General features: G+C 50.5%; 1 protein-coding gene across 1 annotated transcript in view; it reads right to left on the minus strand.

The window, feature by feature from the left end:
• ADD2 (adducin 2) overlaps window positions 1–14,467 on the minus strand; it is a 95,949-nt gene that overhangs the window by 48,200 nt on the left and 33,282 nt on the right.

Below are 14,467 nucleotides of genomic sequence, written 5' to 3' on the forward strand. Positions count from 1 at the left end.
GAGTCAAACCAGCCTCTCCCCATCCCTTTCATGGTCTCTGCCTGGCCTTTCTTCTCTCATACACTCCACTCCCCCACCTCCTCACTGTCCAATCAGTAGCCAGAGTCGCTGTTCTAAAAACGCAAACCGGGCCCAGCCTGTCACTGCCCTGCATCCCCTCCCCCCATCCATGGCTCCCTGTCGCCTGGGATGGTGTTCCTTCACCGTTTTTTTCTAATTTCTGCTCCTCTAGCCAAAATCTAGTCAAATTTAGATTGTATTACCAAAGTGATAGCCATCCTTTTGATATTTATCAAATATAAAATTTTAACTCTAAATTTGCTCTTTCAAACCGAACTCGAACGCCATGTTGGAAATGCAAACCTGCCCATCACCAGCCAGGGGACTGGGGACCCTGCCTTTTGGCCACTCGTTTCACTTAAGGACTGAACCCTTCAAGACAACGCCCCCTAAGCTGGTGTGCAAAGCCCCGTGGGCCTCCCAGACCCCACCCCCACCCTCCCTGCGTATCTTTGGTGCACACGGGGCAGTGGTGGGAGGAGCTATTCCCAGGACTCAGGCACCAGGCTGGTCCCCACCTCGTGCCTTTGTCCATGTTGATGTCTCCCTGGAGCCAATCTATTACCATGAGCTCCTAGCAGGCAGGCCTGTGTCTTTGCCATTTTCTCTCTTCCCCGAGTTGCCATAGGGCCCGATGCCAGGTAGACGTTGAACTAAAACTCAAAACTAAGGGTGAGTTAGGATGGGTCAGCAAAGCAGCACTATCCAGCCCTGGTGGCCCAGAGGTGAGTAAGTCCCCCCCGGGAGCTCAGGGAACAGCGTGGGGAGACAGATCCCTGAGCAGCCCTTTTCAGAGTAAGGCGCTGAGTGATAATGGCGAGGGCGTGGCAGGGACCCTGGTGCCTAAATCGCCTTCTCCAAAATAGCATGTCCTTTTGTTATGTAACCCGAATGAGTCTGCTCTGGCAGCCATTCTTCTTGACTATTTTGAGGGAGAAGTCCAGGAATTGATTGCAACTCCGAGCAAATCCAACTCCACAATGTAACACCCATTGTGGGGAGACAGAGAAGGTAATAGACACCACATACCATGCTCCACAACCCCCGTGGTTCCGCAGAGTTCAGCCCCGCCCCTCTTTCCACCTCTCACCTCTTCCTTCCAGCAGCCCCTCCCCTGCCTCCGTCCCCAGGACCTTCTGCTTCCTCTCCATCTCCAGTTTGTACCCTCACACTCTTGACCCTACTCATCCAAGACTCGGCTTGGGATTCGCCCTCTTAGGAGAGCAGCCGGAGGTCACAAATCATGAAAGACGCTCCCTGTCACAGGTCACTTTCTTCCCTGTCCCACTGAAGACCAGGTATATGTAACCACTGGAGCATGAAATCACATTTCTACGGGCTGTTCCTTGTAGATATAAAAGGAACAGAAGGTCTAGGAGTAGCAGATTCCTGAGTTGTCTGACTTTCTGTTAAAAGCTGTTGAAGCCCCGTGCGCACACAAGAGAGGCAGGTGCGCCTGTCTGCTGCCACTTCAGTGGGAAGTGTGCAGACAGAACAGACAGCCTGCACCCCTCGGCATCCTGAGCCCAAAGTGGAAAGATGCTGCAAGCGGTCCTCTCCCCGCAGCTCCCACAGCTGCCACAGGCACAGCCTCCCCCTGGGTGGTACCAGCCTCTAAAGGTCCATGCCCCCGGCCCCCGGGGTCAGCTCCAGACTAGGACAGCACAGCACTAGACTTGAAGTCAGAGCCCAAACTCACCAATCCCGAAATGGAACTCCCAAAAGTGAGGGAGGAGCTGCTCAAGGCCTGGCTGCTGTTAACTCTGCAGAGTAAATGGAGACTGTTGAATGAGGGACGGGACCACACCCAACCTGGTCCCTTCAGATAAAGAGAAAGCTCATGTCTCTGGATGGTGGGATTATGGCTGAAGCTTGTCATCAGCTTCTTCACACATTTCTGAATTTTCCACGGTTCTGCATTAGGTATTAACTGCTGTGACCACTAGGACAAAATAGTTTAAAAGAAGGAAGGGAAAAGGAGGAAGGAGACAGCCTCCCTCTGTCCATCTCTGAAAACCCCTTTGGCTGGAAGAATCCTTTAACTTGCTGACTGCTGCAGGCCTAAGAAGGAAGACATTATTTGACTTAAAAAAAAAAATCGGGGGTATTAAACCCGAATAGGTGGCAGTGTTGCATCCAGCCCTTCTCATCAGCACTGTGGTGAAGGGCCATCATCCTGGTTTTCATATAAGGAAACTGAGGCTCAGGAAATGGAGTGACTTGATCAGGGCCACGGGGCTACTGGGATCATTACAATACTGGGAGGTATCCTTACAGCCCTGGGAGGTACATAAATCATTACAACACTAGGGGGCAGTGCTCCAGTACAAGCTCGTGAGTGGTGGGGTCCCCGGGAGGTCCCAAACTTGAAGCGCCAGCGTGAGCTTTAACCCACTTGCCAGATACGCCCGCCACCAGTCACAAAACCATGTGGACTTCATGCTGTCAATAAAAGGAAAGGAAGGGGGATTCAGGAAGCCCCTGGTGATGCATACAGTGCTGAACATGCAGGATGGCTGAGCTCAGCCTTCAAATACCCAGTCCCTCCAGCGAAGAGGTCAGCCAAACTTGCATACTATGTGGATAAAAGCTCATCAAAAAGGCTGTCTAATTGAACTGACACGTCCTCTGATTCACTGTTCCACACCTCAGGCTGTCCTGGAATCAGTCATAGATACTTTTAAGTGGTCATCTGGTCTACCTTTTGCCTTCCAGCAAGACTGTACATAAAAACCAATGGAGCTGTATGTTGAAAAGTTTCTCCTTGGTCAGGTTCAAACATAAAACAGTTGATGCTGCTTTTTGGCCTAATCTGAGAACATTTGTCCTTCAATAGAAAATTGAAGTGTAACCCACTGAGTCATGTGGCAGGACTGCCCTTGCCCCCATCCCCACATCCAGCCAAGACATCCAGGGGAACGGCTATTGGATGATGTCTTTCTATGTTTAGTAGAATAAACCATATCCTTGGCCACAGAGGTAGAAAAAATGCTCTTTTAGCACATTCAGGTCAAAATTGTTATGTTGGGTTTTCTTCATTGGTTTTGTTGGGATTTTTTTCCACTAACTGGGCTCGAGAGAAAATTAAAAGAACACCTTGCATCTAGGATCTGAAGGGGATCTGACACCATCCCGCCCCTCTCCCTACTGAGGGAGCTGTAAAAATTCACAAGTTTCAATAGGACTTGGGACTTGCTGGTTTGAGGAGGGAGAGGAGGAGAGTTGATAGGCCCGGGAAGAGGGGATGGTGCTAACTGGAAGGAACATGTTAAACGGTGGGAGGGTCCAAAGGCTCACGTGGGGAACCCAGCTGGCCTCTGGAACATCCATGGAGCGACATCCCAAAGCCCGACGAGCAGTCAGGCTCAGAGTGTCACAGTGAGTCAGGAACAAGATGGAAAAAATAGCACGCATGTTGTTTGACCTTTCACTTCTGTCCATGATCCCGCCTATGATCCTGTGTGGTTTGGATTTTATCATGAAGATATTAAGGAAAGAGCTACTTCAACTTCTGTATGTATGTTTGCATGTCCATGTGTCAGAGACAATGCCATGGGCTCACCAAACTCACTTCCTTTTCTTCCTGGGTATCCACATTCCCCACCCCCCTTCCTTCTGGATCGGGCCGTATTAAATGTAAGAAAATGGGATGTAAGCCTGATCTCATATCTAAGTAAAATAGACTCCTTTTATAGAAAATTTAATGAAGTTCAATCAAACTCATTTCTCTGTCACAGGGTGCTTGGTCTATTAACATCAAACTCAAAAAAACGAACACTTAGGTGAGCCCACAAATCTTAAAATATGAGCCTCTTCTTCCTAACTTCCTGAGAATCCATAAAACATTTGTTAAGATTTAGGAAGGAGGAATGAAAGGTAAACACCATGGTAACAAATCGAGGGCTGTCAGATCCCGGATGCCTCCTGCTTGAAGAAATGACATGAGCACACGGAAGACATCTGATACCAGCCTCAGAAGTGAAGGCAGAGAGATACCGGTTTTATACTGAGGGATTAAAAAAATAGTAAACATTGGCATCACTGTAGTTCTTCAAATCTAGGCCATTGTTGGTTAATTAACAACATTACTTTAAATATTACTAAAAAAGGAAAAATGCTGCTAATTATAAGTTGTCATTAATTGGAGGACACAGCCCAATTTCAGGAATGTTGAAATGTGAGGGCAAAGTGTGCCTTAGAATTGATGAAGGATGGGGGCCCATCTTGGAAGTGAGTGCCACCAACTTTGAGTCTGCCCTTCCCATGGGGGCGGCAGGGCATCTACCTAGTCGGGAAGCCGAGGGATGAGGCAGGAGAACGGGTCTCAGGGCTTCAGGGGAGCCCCCTGACACCCTGACTCAGCAGATGAGGTCTGCTGGCTGTCATGCCTGCCTGTGCCAGGCATGGTGTCTGGAAAGCTACGGCAGCAGGACAGACTGACATGCCCGGCTCCCAGACAGGATATATCCCCGTTCCGCTGGAAAGGTACTCCCTCCTTGGGGAAACAGGAGCATATCATAAGGCAGGACCAGACTAGGATGAGAAGACCAAAGCTCAAAAGACATAAAAAAACAACAAGGTCCTTCTATGTAGCACAGGGAACAATAGTCAATATCTTGTAATAGCCTATATTGAAAAAGAATATGAAAAGGAATATAGAAGATAGATAGATGGAATAGATAGATAGATAGATAGATAGATAGATAGATAGATAGATAGATAGAACGAACTGAATCACTGTGCTGTATAACAGAAATTAACACATTATAAATCGGCGCTGTATTAGCCACTCACTGCTGAGTAAGATTGCTCCCCATCCTTCAGGCACCAACCGCTGGGGATCCCCTGACCTCCATGCACTGTGGGCTTCCAAGGAGAGCCAGGAGAGCCCACACTGCATCTTGGTCTACCCTGTGCCCAGCCTCCCTGGGAAGTGGGACGCAGGGCCCTGGTGCCATCTGTCTCCTCTACCTTCTGAACCCTCCATAATTTCAGAAGCATTATTATGTATGGTTAATTAAGAGCAGAGATTCTGGTGCAGACTGCCTGGTTTGTATCCCAGGTTCGACTCTACTGGCTGTGAGAACTTAGGCAAGTTCCTGAACTACTTCGTGCCTCAGTGTCCTCAGCCATAAAGTGGAGGTGGTAATTATGGTCGCAGCCCTGAGGGGTTGTTGTCACGTGGATTCATCCATAGGAAACATGTAGGACAATGTCATAGAAAAGGGATCGATAATGCTATCGGTACTATTGGCAGTTTGGGCAGTATGGGTAAATCAGAACACCAGGCTTGACCAGCTGAGGAGGGCGGGCTCTGGCAAAGGGCTGGAAGCATGTTGCTTGGGGATGTTCCAGGGGGTCTGCAGTGGGTTGAATGTCCCAACAATCAGAACCTGAGAATCCTGACCTTCTTTGGAAAATGGACCTTTAGTGATGTAATTAAGACTCTCAAGATGAAATCATCCTGGATTATCCCGTGGGCCCTAACGCCTATCACAACTGTCCTTGTAAGCCACGTGAAGATGGATACAGAGGTCACAGTGAGGCAGCTCCAAGTCAAGGAACACCAGGGCCACCAGCAGCTGGAAGAAGCAAGGAAAGATTCTCCCCTGGAGGCTTCAGTGGAAGGGCAGCCCTGATGACACCTTAATTTCACACTTCTGGCCTCCCCAGCCCTAATGTACATACAGATTGTAACAAGGGTTTAAAGCCTCTTAAGAGTATCTTGTCATCAGCAGCACTGTGATGGCCAAGGGGACCCCTGGAACAAAAGTTTGGAATTTGTAGATGCAATTGGCCACCACGCTGGGCTCCTGTGACAGTGGAGGGGCCCTCGCTTTCAGCTGCAGGAAAAAGAGTCGATGCAAGTCATTGACCTCTGGTGGTAACGTCTCCCTGGGCTCAGTCAATGCTTCTAAATTGAACAGCAGCTCACTGGGGCAATGCTAATGACTTCTGACTGCTCCAGTTCATCCCTCTCTAACAGGGGTCAACCGAGAAGTGGTCCCATCCTTTTGGATTAAAAACAAAATTTCCCCTTCCCTGGCTTACGAAGGGCCCCTGGGAGAATGGAAAGTGTGGTGAAAGAATTTCGGTTTTCTAGTTCCAATGAACTTGACGGAGACTCCTACATCAGTACTTTTGCCAGAATGCTTTTATGGCTTGAAAAACACTCGAGGGAGAGGGTAGAGCTCAGTGGTAGAGTGCAGGCTTAGCATGCACGAGGTCCTGGGTTCAATCCCCAGAACCTCCATTTAAAGTAAATAAATATACTTTTAAAAAAATGCAAGAAAGAAAAGTGCTTGGTCCAAAAAGGAAATAAGAGTGTGCCTCTCACGTAGCATGGGCTCTTACTGAGAAGCTCAGTTTGATAGACAAGAAGGGAGAGGTCGCTGCCTATGTGCCCCAGGATGAGGGTGGGAGGGGAGGAGACTTATCCAGTAAAAGAGCCTAGGTTTAAAAATAGGAACAAAAAAAAAAGCCTGGTCCACCAAATCCAGTGTAGGAATGGGCAGAAGAGACAGATGCCCCTCAGCCTGAATTCTCACTACAGTCATTTCCCCGCTGATCTCTTTCTCCAGCACCCCCTCCTTGATTCCAATCCACACTCATGGTTACATGTCTAAAGTGTTTCACAAAAACCATCCGTGACTTCTTATCTGTAGCCAGACGGTCACCAGGCTTTCTATCACGGATCAACTCCGGTGGATCAGTGGTGCTGCCTTAGGAGAGCCGGAGTTCTCCTCTGTGTTCAGGGGGAAAGAACGCGGGGATTGGTTTCCAGTGTCTGCTGTGGGCTGGTGGCCGGGCAGGGGCGTGGCACCATGCCATCTCTTTCTGGGCCACAGGATGAGGTCATCTTGGCTTTCAAGCCCCTCAGGCCAGCACCAAGGTATCCTCTACATGAAAGGCCCAGCCCAGCCCAACAGACAGGCCGGTCCTCGCCAGCCCACGCCAGCCCCCAGCACTGCACACGTATCCCCGCCTCTGTGGTCTGCCTCAGGCCCGACCTCTCCTCTTCCCCAGGGCAAGGTCTTTCCATTCTCTCCCTCTTCTCGGCTCTAGGACGTCTCATTTGTCACCTGCTGTTGCTCATCTCTGTACATGAGTCAGGACAGAAATGACTAATGCATGAATGTCCCAGCTCATCCCCCCAGGCACCAGCTTCCCCTCCCTGAATGCATCCCCTCCACTCTCAAACTGAGCTTCTCTGTACCCCCTTTCCCTGCCTCCTTGGTTCTTGGGCTTCATAATGCAGAAGGGACAAGAAGGGAGGTAGGCCCTTCGAGGAAGCCAGTGGGTCTGAAGGCCTCGTGTTGAGAGGGGAGAGCAGGTGAGGCGTGAGGGCAGCAGGTGGCTGAAAAGCCAATGGATTTGCAGGCACCGTGGCAGAGCTCTAAGTACTCCCTGTTTCCTGGTCAGGAAACGCAAGACCTCGAGTTATTACAAAGGGCTTGTGGTCACTTAGCCCACCCCTGAGTCACAACCACGCTGTCAGTCCCGACCTCCTGGGACGCGGCCATGTAAGTGTCCCATTTACGCCTCCTGTGCCCTCTTCCCGGCCTGGTTGAAGGGCCATTTCCTGCCCCTGTCTGCCAGGGGCTGGGGCGGATCCCAGAGGGCAGAGTTGGGAGGCCCTGAAACACACCCAGCCCCTCACTTTACAGCGAGAGTCTGACGCTCAGAGATAGGGGCCTATTAACCCCTCAGACTCCACTGGGGCTGACGCGTGGTGAGCTGTTCATCTCGAGCTGAGGACAAAGCTAACATCACTTCCCCTCTTTGGGAGGAGAACACCTTAGGGGAAGGGATGTCCAGCCAATCCGGTCTGACAGGTAATGATTGAAGATACTCTTTGAAAAAGGTGTTTTGTGTGAAAATCCATTAAACATTCTAAAAAACACCTGCACTGGACACTGTCCTGTTGTGAATTATTTTATGATGGGAAGCATCCTTGTGCACAGATAGTGACCATCCCTGGTCATGGATGAAGCTCTTTGGCCTCTTCGCCTTTGGGATCAGTTCTCCACCCACAGGTAGGAACCTTTTTCTGTCTCCTCTTTCTCATCCTTTCCCCCGCTCCCCCCACCCCTGCCGCCCCTGCAAACTCCTTCCCTAAAGTCTTGCCTTGTCCTCCCCCCATTAAGGCAAGTCCAGTGCAGAACACAGCAGGTGCATCTTGGGAACGTTTGCTCCTGATGATGGGACTGGGGTGAGGGGGTCTCATTCAAGCCCAGTGCAGCCTTACTGGCCTGGTTTTCCCATCGGCACACTGTTGAAGACACATTGAACTTCACGCTCTCACTGAAGGTCAGAGTTACGGGACTCCAACAGCAGCTTGGCCCGGGCTGCTCCCAGCCTAACCATCCCTCAGCCTTCCCCGCTGACCCCTGCAGGCTCCACGTCAGCTGGCTTCTTTCCGGGCTGAGGGCAAGAGGAGGCACTGACCCAAGATGGGGGGAGATGCCAGAGCATTTCCTCCCTTGTTCTTTGCTTCAAGTGGCGTCCCCTCCAAGGCCCCAGCTCTCATCCTGGAGGCCCCCATGTTCCAGCTTCCACAGAGTGGCCCTGGCCCCTGGGCTGGGGTGACACCACCTCTTCCCCTTCTCCCTCCAGCCTCGAGGGAGAAGACACTTCCTGCTGGGGCTAATCTCAGAGCTACCTCCCCTGGCCCTGTCTGTTTCAGCTGTTCCGTTACTGTGCAAATATCCTGCATTAAATTCCCACTGTTGAGATACTTGAAGAGGTTCCTATTCTCCTTGTTAGACCCTGACTGATGCACAGCCCAGCCCTTCCCTCCCACTTCGTTAAACCTACGAGAAAACAGGCCAAGAGGGTGGGATGTGTCCAAAGAAAGACACACTAAGACTTAGTTGTCAGGTGACGAGACTGGGTTTCCAGGCTCTGTCCTCCTCGTCTCTGCAGCATGTGGCAGGGGATGCATGCCTTTCATTTTCAAGCCCAAAGAGTCATGAGTCATTGGGATCAAGTGTGAAATATGAGACTTCTAAGGAACGATCACGGTCATAATTCTTTCATGTTCTAAACACACCCTCTGGACAGAAGGGGCGATGAAACCTTCGCTCTGGGAGACAGAGGCACATCGGTTAGAGCAGCCTACGCTGCGACCACCGCCAAGTGACCACCTGCCTCGGTTTTCATATCCAAGGAAACAAAAGTGACACAAAATTGCCATTTCCAGGAGCTTTTAGACATGTCCCTTAATATATGCAGCAAAATTCAACTCCTCAGATTTTTGGACCAGATGGCTTCTCCACTCTGCAAAGTAGGTTCAACTTAATAGTTATTTAAATATGCCATATATTTTAAATACAGAGTGCTTCTGCTAATTAACTTCATAATTTCTCCAGAGTCCCACAGGCAGTTGTTACCATTTGTAACTGGTGAAAGTGTCAAGAAAATGAATTCCTATTTTTTTTTTTCCCCAAATTGCAGCTCTGGGATAGTACATGTGCCGTAGTGTGTCTCTTCCGCTCGGGGTGAGTGGAGTGGTGGGAGAAGACAAGGGTGACTCCGCCTGGGGTTGGATGATGGGGACATGTGAGCAGAGCACCACCTGGGGCACTTCCAATACTGACGTTCCTCAAAAGGACCGGTGGGCCAAGATCAGTTACACAGATGCCCGTGAGTTAAACAGTGACCTAGTAAGAAGACGTGTCCATACATGCACACGCAGATGCACACACAGCCCGTGACAGGGCAGTGAGCCCAGTGTGTGAGCCTGAGAAGTGGAGCAAACTGAAACCACAGGTGCAGGATGGGGACGAGGGATGCCCTGCCCCCAAATCTCACTAGGCTGCTCTCCATCCTCACCCCACAACTCTGTGCTTGAAGTTGCATCACTTAGAGGTTTATTTGGCTAATACATCTCCTCTTTTAAGAGTCCAGCCTTCCTGGGAGAGTTGATTGAATACTTGTTAATCCTTTCTTGATCAGTGTGACCCAGTGAGGTGGCTTTCCTCCTGGAGCTTTGCAGACACCTGGGACTCAGAGGCTGGGGAACCAAGGAGGACACGGCACACTTAAGGAGACGGATGGGAGGATGCAGGCTGCCTTGCTTTATTGTAAAAGGGACCCTGGGCACCTGGGAGTGGAGGAAAAGGGGTACCAGGATGTTTCTGGGGCACCTAAGAGGGAGGGAAGGGGGACCGTCTGCTTACCCAGGGCTCTGCCTAGGACAGGCTCCCGCCCTCCACACCCACTACAGCCTCGGGATGCTGCTTCTCTGTAGGGAAAGGAAAAGATGTGAGCAAAAGGCTGACACTGAAGCAGGGGATAAAAATAACAGGAAAGACTGCGTGTGATGGGGGGAAATCTCATTGCGTGGAACCTTCTTTCTCGAAAGTCCAAAAATTAACAAGCTTTCACCCGTCACTAGACTGGAAGTTCTAAAAGGGAAAGGCTTGTCTGATTTCGCTCCTCCCTGCATCCCTGATACCTAGAATGGTGCCTGGCAGAGGGGAGGTGCTCTGCAGGAACTGGTCAAATGCATGAGATGGGACAGACCAACACACAATGAGGGCTCCTCCAGGCCTTCCAGTCGCAAGCCTGAAGGCCCACCAGCCATTTGTGGCTCACGATCTCTTGCTGGAGTTACGGCTGGGCCTCCGAGGAAGAGGAAGACCCCTCCGCTGGCCCCTAGGGAGATGTCTGCTGAGCTCTGCTGAGCTCAGCTCTGTGTTCTGCTGTCCCCCGGGTCACTGCCTTCATTAGGCAGCATCTGCTAAATGGCCAGCCCACCTGTCACATCCAGTAGCCCAGGCATCTTCCCACGGACGCCCACGATGGGAGGGACATGCTGCTCCAACCAGCCTTCCGCTTCTCTTAACCAAACCTGTAGTTCAACGGGCGGCAGGCTCTGCCTTAACAGAGACTGAAGGGAAATTCTTTGGGGGCACTTTCTACCCTTCATGTTTGAGGCACTGCAGGCAAAGGAAAACTGCTGATATTCTGTTGGACCCAATGCCCCAAGGTGATGTTTATGGCCATATGTTTAATCTTCCCCTCCCTGCACTCGGTTCAGAGGATTATGCCTCACAGACAGGAGGCGACAACCTGGTCATGATTCTGTAGGCAGAACAAAGTTAATGTTTTGTAACCAAACCATGAAGCTGTACAAAAATATATAGTATGAAGCCTACAGATCTCTACAGTTTGCAAAACTCTTTTGTCTATCAATCAAAAACAGCACTGGATTTAGCCAATGATGCTCCTACCCAAAGCGCATCCACAAAAATTCAGACCCACGCAGAAGCACCTCGCTCAGTGTGAGGCTCGCAGGAAGTTCTCAATTAGTTCCTGTGCGATTGAGAAACATTTGAATGCAAAGCACATCTGGCCCAATCGAGATCATATATGTATGAAACAAAGCTTTCCCGACCCCTGGGTATATGCTTGATGCGTACACCATACTGAGAAGGTGCGCACCCCAGGGGCAGAGTGGTGGGGGAAGAGCACTGGACAGACTCAAGAGACCACGGGTCTGGTTCTGGATCTCCAACTCACTCCCTCTGTGATCCACAGCAAGCCGCTTAACCTCTCTGGGCTTCTGTTTCCCCCACTCGGGGAAAAAAAAAAAAAAGAGCGGGACAAGGCAGATTCTGGAGTTCCGTCCAGTTTAGAGGTACTCCTTTGAGTCTGTGATTTGAACACAGGCTTGTGATTTGCTTGGTCCGTGTGGGGGAGGGGCTGAAGTGGGAAACACAGCCCCAGGGCTCACCCTCTTCCCAGCCGTCCTCAGATGGCCCTCAGGGATGTGGAGGTGGGGACAGAGAGGGCGATGCTGTGGCAAACTAGAGTCAGAGCAACAGTGTCAGGGGCCGGGGGGGATTGTCTTCTGAACAAAGAACTCAGCCTGGAAGAGCCTGCTGTTTGCTGGGGGAGTAAGTGTCCTTCCTTTGAGGAGGTGAAGGAAACAAAGGAACTTGTGGAAGGCTTTAGAATGCCACAGCTCATCCTCTGGTAAGCGGGGGAGGGAGATAGGCAGGAGCTAAATTTGAGCCACAGTCCTGCGAACCTGACAAGAAGAAAGAGTAACTGAACGCCTTGTGAAATTTACCGGGTTCTGGCCTCCATCTGTCTGTTCATACATCTGTCTCCTCCTGCTAATTAATTCCCATCTTGTCACAGTCACTCTCGGTCCCTAAGTCCCGCTCACAATTTCCCATCTATATTATCTAGCATTCAAGAATTCCAAGCACTGACATAGAAACACAAAAAAATTAGACACATCTGAACAAATTAGCTGCTTCTATAAGCTCAGGGTCCAAGGGCCATCTTTATTAAATCTGCCATGGGCTACAATTTGGCAGAATCTTTTCTCTGAGATTTTTTTGGGGCAGCAGATGTTGCTTCTTGGAGGAGATGTGAAATCACTGCTGGCACGTCTTCTCCCCTCTGATCTGTAGTCTGCTTTTTAGAGAGGCTTTAATAATGCATAGGAAGGGAAGGGTGGTGCGCAGATTGAACACCAAGCAAGCCTCCATCAAGGCAAGATGTACTGCCTTGAAATCAGGCCTGGTGGGCCAAGCAAATGGACCCACTTTTTAGCCTGAGTCCTCGGGTTTGCATCAAGAATGAGGGTTTGCATCCCAAAGCTTTTTCTGAGGACGCCATCTGACAAGTGCGGGTTTGAGCCAACCTCGGCTTGTCAGGAACCGATTTTCATTTCCTCCCAGCAGCCTGGCCGCACAAAGCATCGCTAGCTGGAGAAGCAAGAAATGCTTTTCATTTAGCCTTTGAGAGTGCTAGGGATGAGTACGTATTGGACCAACATCTTAAAAGAGGTTATCAAAAAGGTGATGCAGGTCTGGTAAAATACGTCCAGTGCAGTGGAAAGGAAGGGAAGATTCTCTGTCTGGATTCCCAATGTGCAGATTGCATAACTGAAGTCACGCTGCCACCTGGGGAGTTTTTAATATTGTTTAATAATACAGTAAGAGTTGGCGAGTTTTGAGAAATGGGCTGCTACACTGAAAAAGGATCGCCTTTCCTGTGCCCAAGTCCCCATGCTTTCCACACACGCACACACACAAAGCCCATCCCCACCCCCCAGGAGCAGATGAGCAGACTTCATCCCTGTTGTCAAGGAAACCAGTCTGTTCTGAGCTCTAGATTTAGAAAGCCCGGGCCTGGCCTCAGCGGTGCCTTCTGCCCACTTCGCCTGAGGGGCCTGCCATCTCTTCCCCATCGGGGACACTGGAGGCCCTTTCACAAGATCGCTAGCATTGGCCGGTGTAGTAGGGGCTCCACGGACAGTCCAAACCAACCAGCGGGCGGGTGCACAGGCCTCAGGAACAAATCTATGGGGAAAAAATGAGTTTATCTATTTGGAAAGGGAGAGGAATATTGTCAAGGGCCTGGGGCAAGCGCCATCTGATTGACCCATGTTACCGGGAGTGGCTTAAGGAAGCAGACTGACCACCCAAAGCCGGCCCAGCACTCTCTCCAAAAAATCCACCCTTGTGTTTCTCCAAATGGGAGGGTCACCCCACTGGCACCCACAACCGTTCAGACCTGATGCTCCCCCTGAGGCAGGGAGGGGCACAGGGAAGCCACCTGGGGTGGGGGCCTGGGTGAAATGCTCCCAGTAGGTGGTAGCATTTGGAGATTCAGGGGCAGGACAAGGGTCTGGGAGGAGGGGAGAGGTGCACCTCAGTATTGCTACCACCATGGGAGGGGGAGCCTGAGATGGAAAGGAAATGGGGGAAGATGGGAGGGAACTGGCTGCCGGCAGAAAAGGGAAGAGGACCACCGGCATCTTCAGGGATGAACTCTGTGAAAGCCAAGCCTGGGGAATAAATTAAAGTGGCCCTGAAGTGACACCTGTTAAGGGCAGTCTTGCCCCAAAACAACCCATGTGCTCGATCCTCTGAACTTCCTGAGCCAATGCCTGGTCAGTTCCCCTTCCGGAAGTGACAGCCTCTTCCTTGCGTTACACCCTCTGGGTATGTGTTTTATCTGTCCTTATAAACCAAGAGTCCCGAAGGATGTATTTGTGGCCCATCTGTCCCCCCTTCATAGCCCTGAAAGGATAGCTTGCACAAACTAGGACTGATGAGGGTCTGCTGAGTTTTCATAAATGAGTGAACTCTTCTTCTAGAGCCTGTGAGATCACCTACACCAAGTGCTCACAGTTTTGAGGGGATTATGAGAAAGAATTGTAAGTTGGGGCTTTCCTTCCAGTGATGCTTTATCCAATGGCCCCAATTATTGCAATTGCCTTATTGGAATTAATGATAATGACAATGGTGCTGATTCTCGTCAGCACGGGGAAGCTACAGTGAGACACCAGCTGTGATGAAGACACTTCATCACAGAAGCCAGAAGAACAGGCCTATGGCAGGTCTACTAAAGATGGCCCTCGGACCATGGCTTACAGAAGCAG

This window comes from Camelus ferus, chromosome 15, assembly GCF_009834535.1.
Source record: "Camelus ferus isolate YT-003-E chromosome 15, BCGSAC_Cfer_1.0, whole genome shotgun sequence".
NCBI lineage: Eukaryota > Metazoa > Chordata > Mammalia > Artiodactyla > Camelidae > Camelus > Camelus ferus.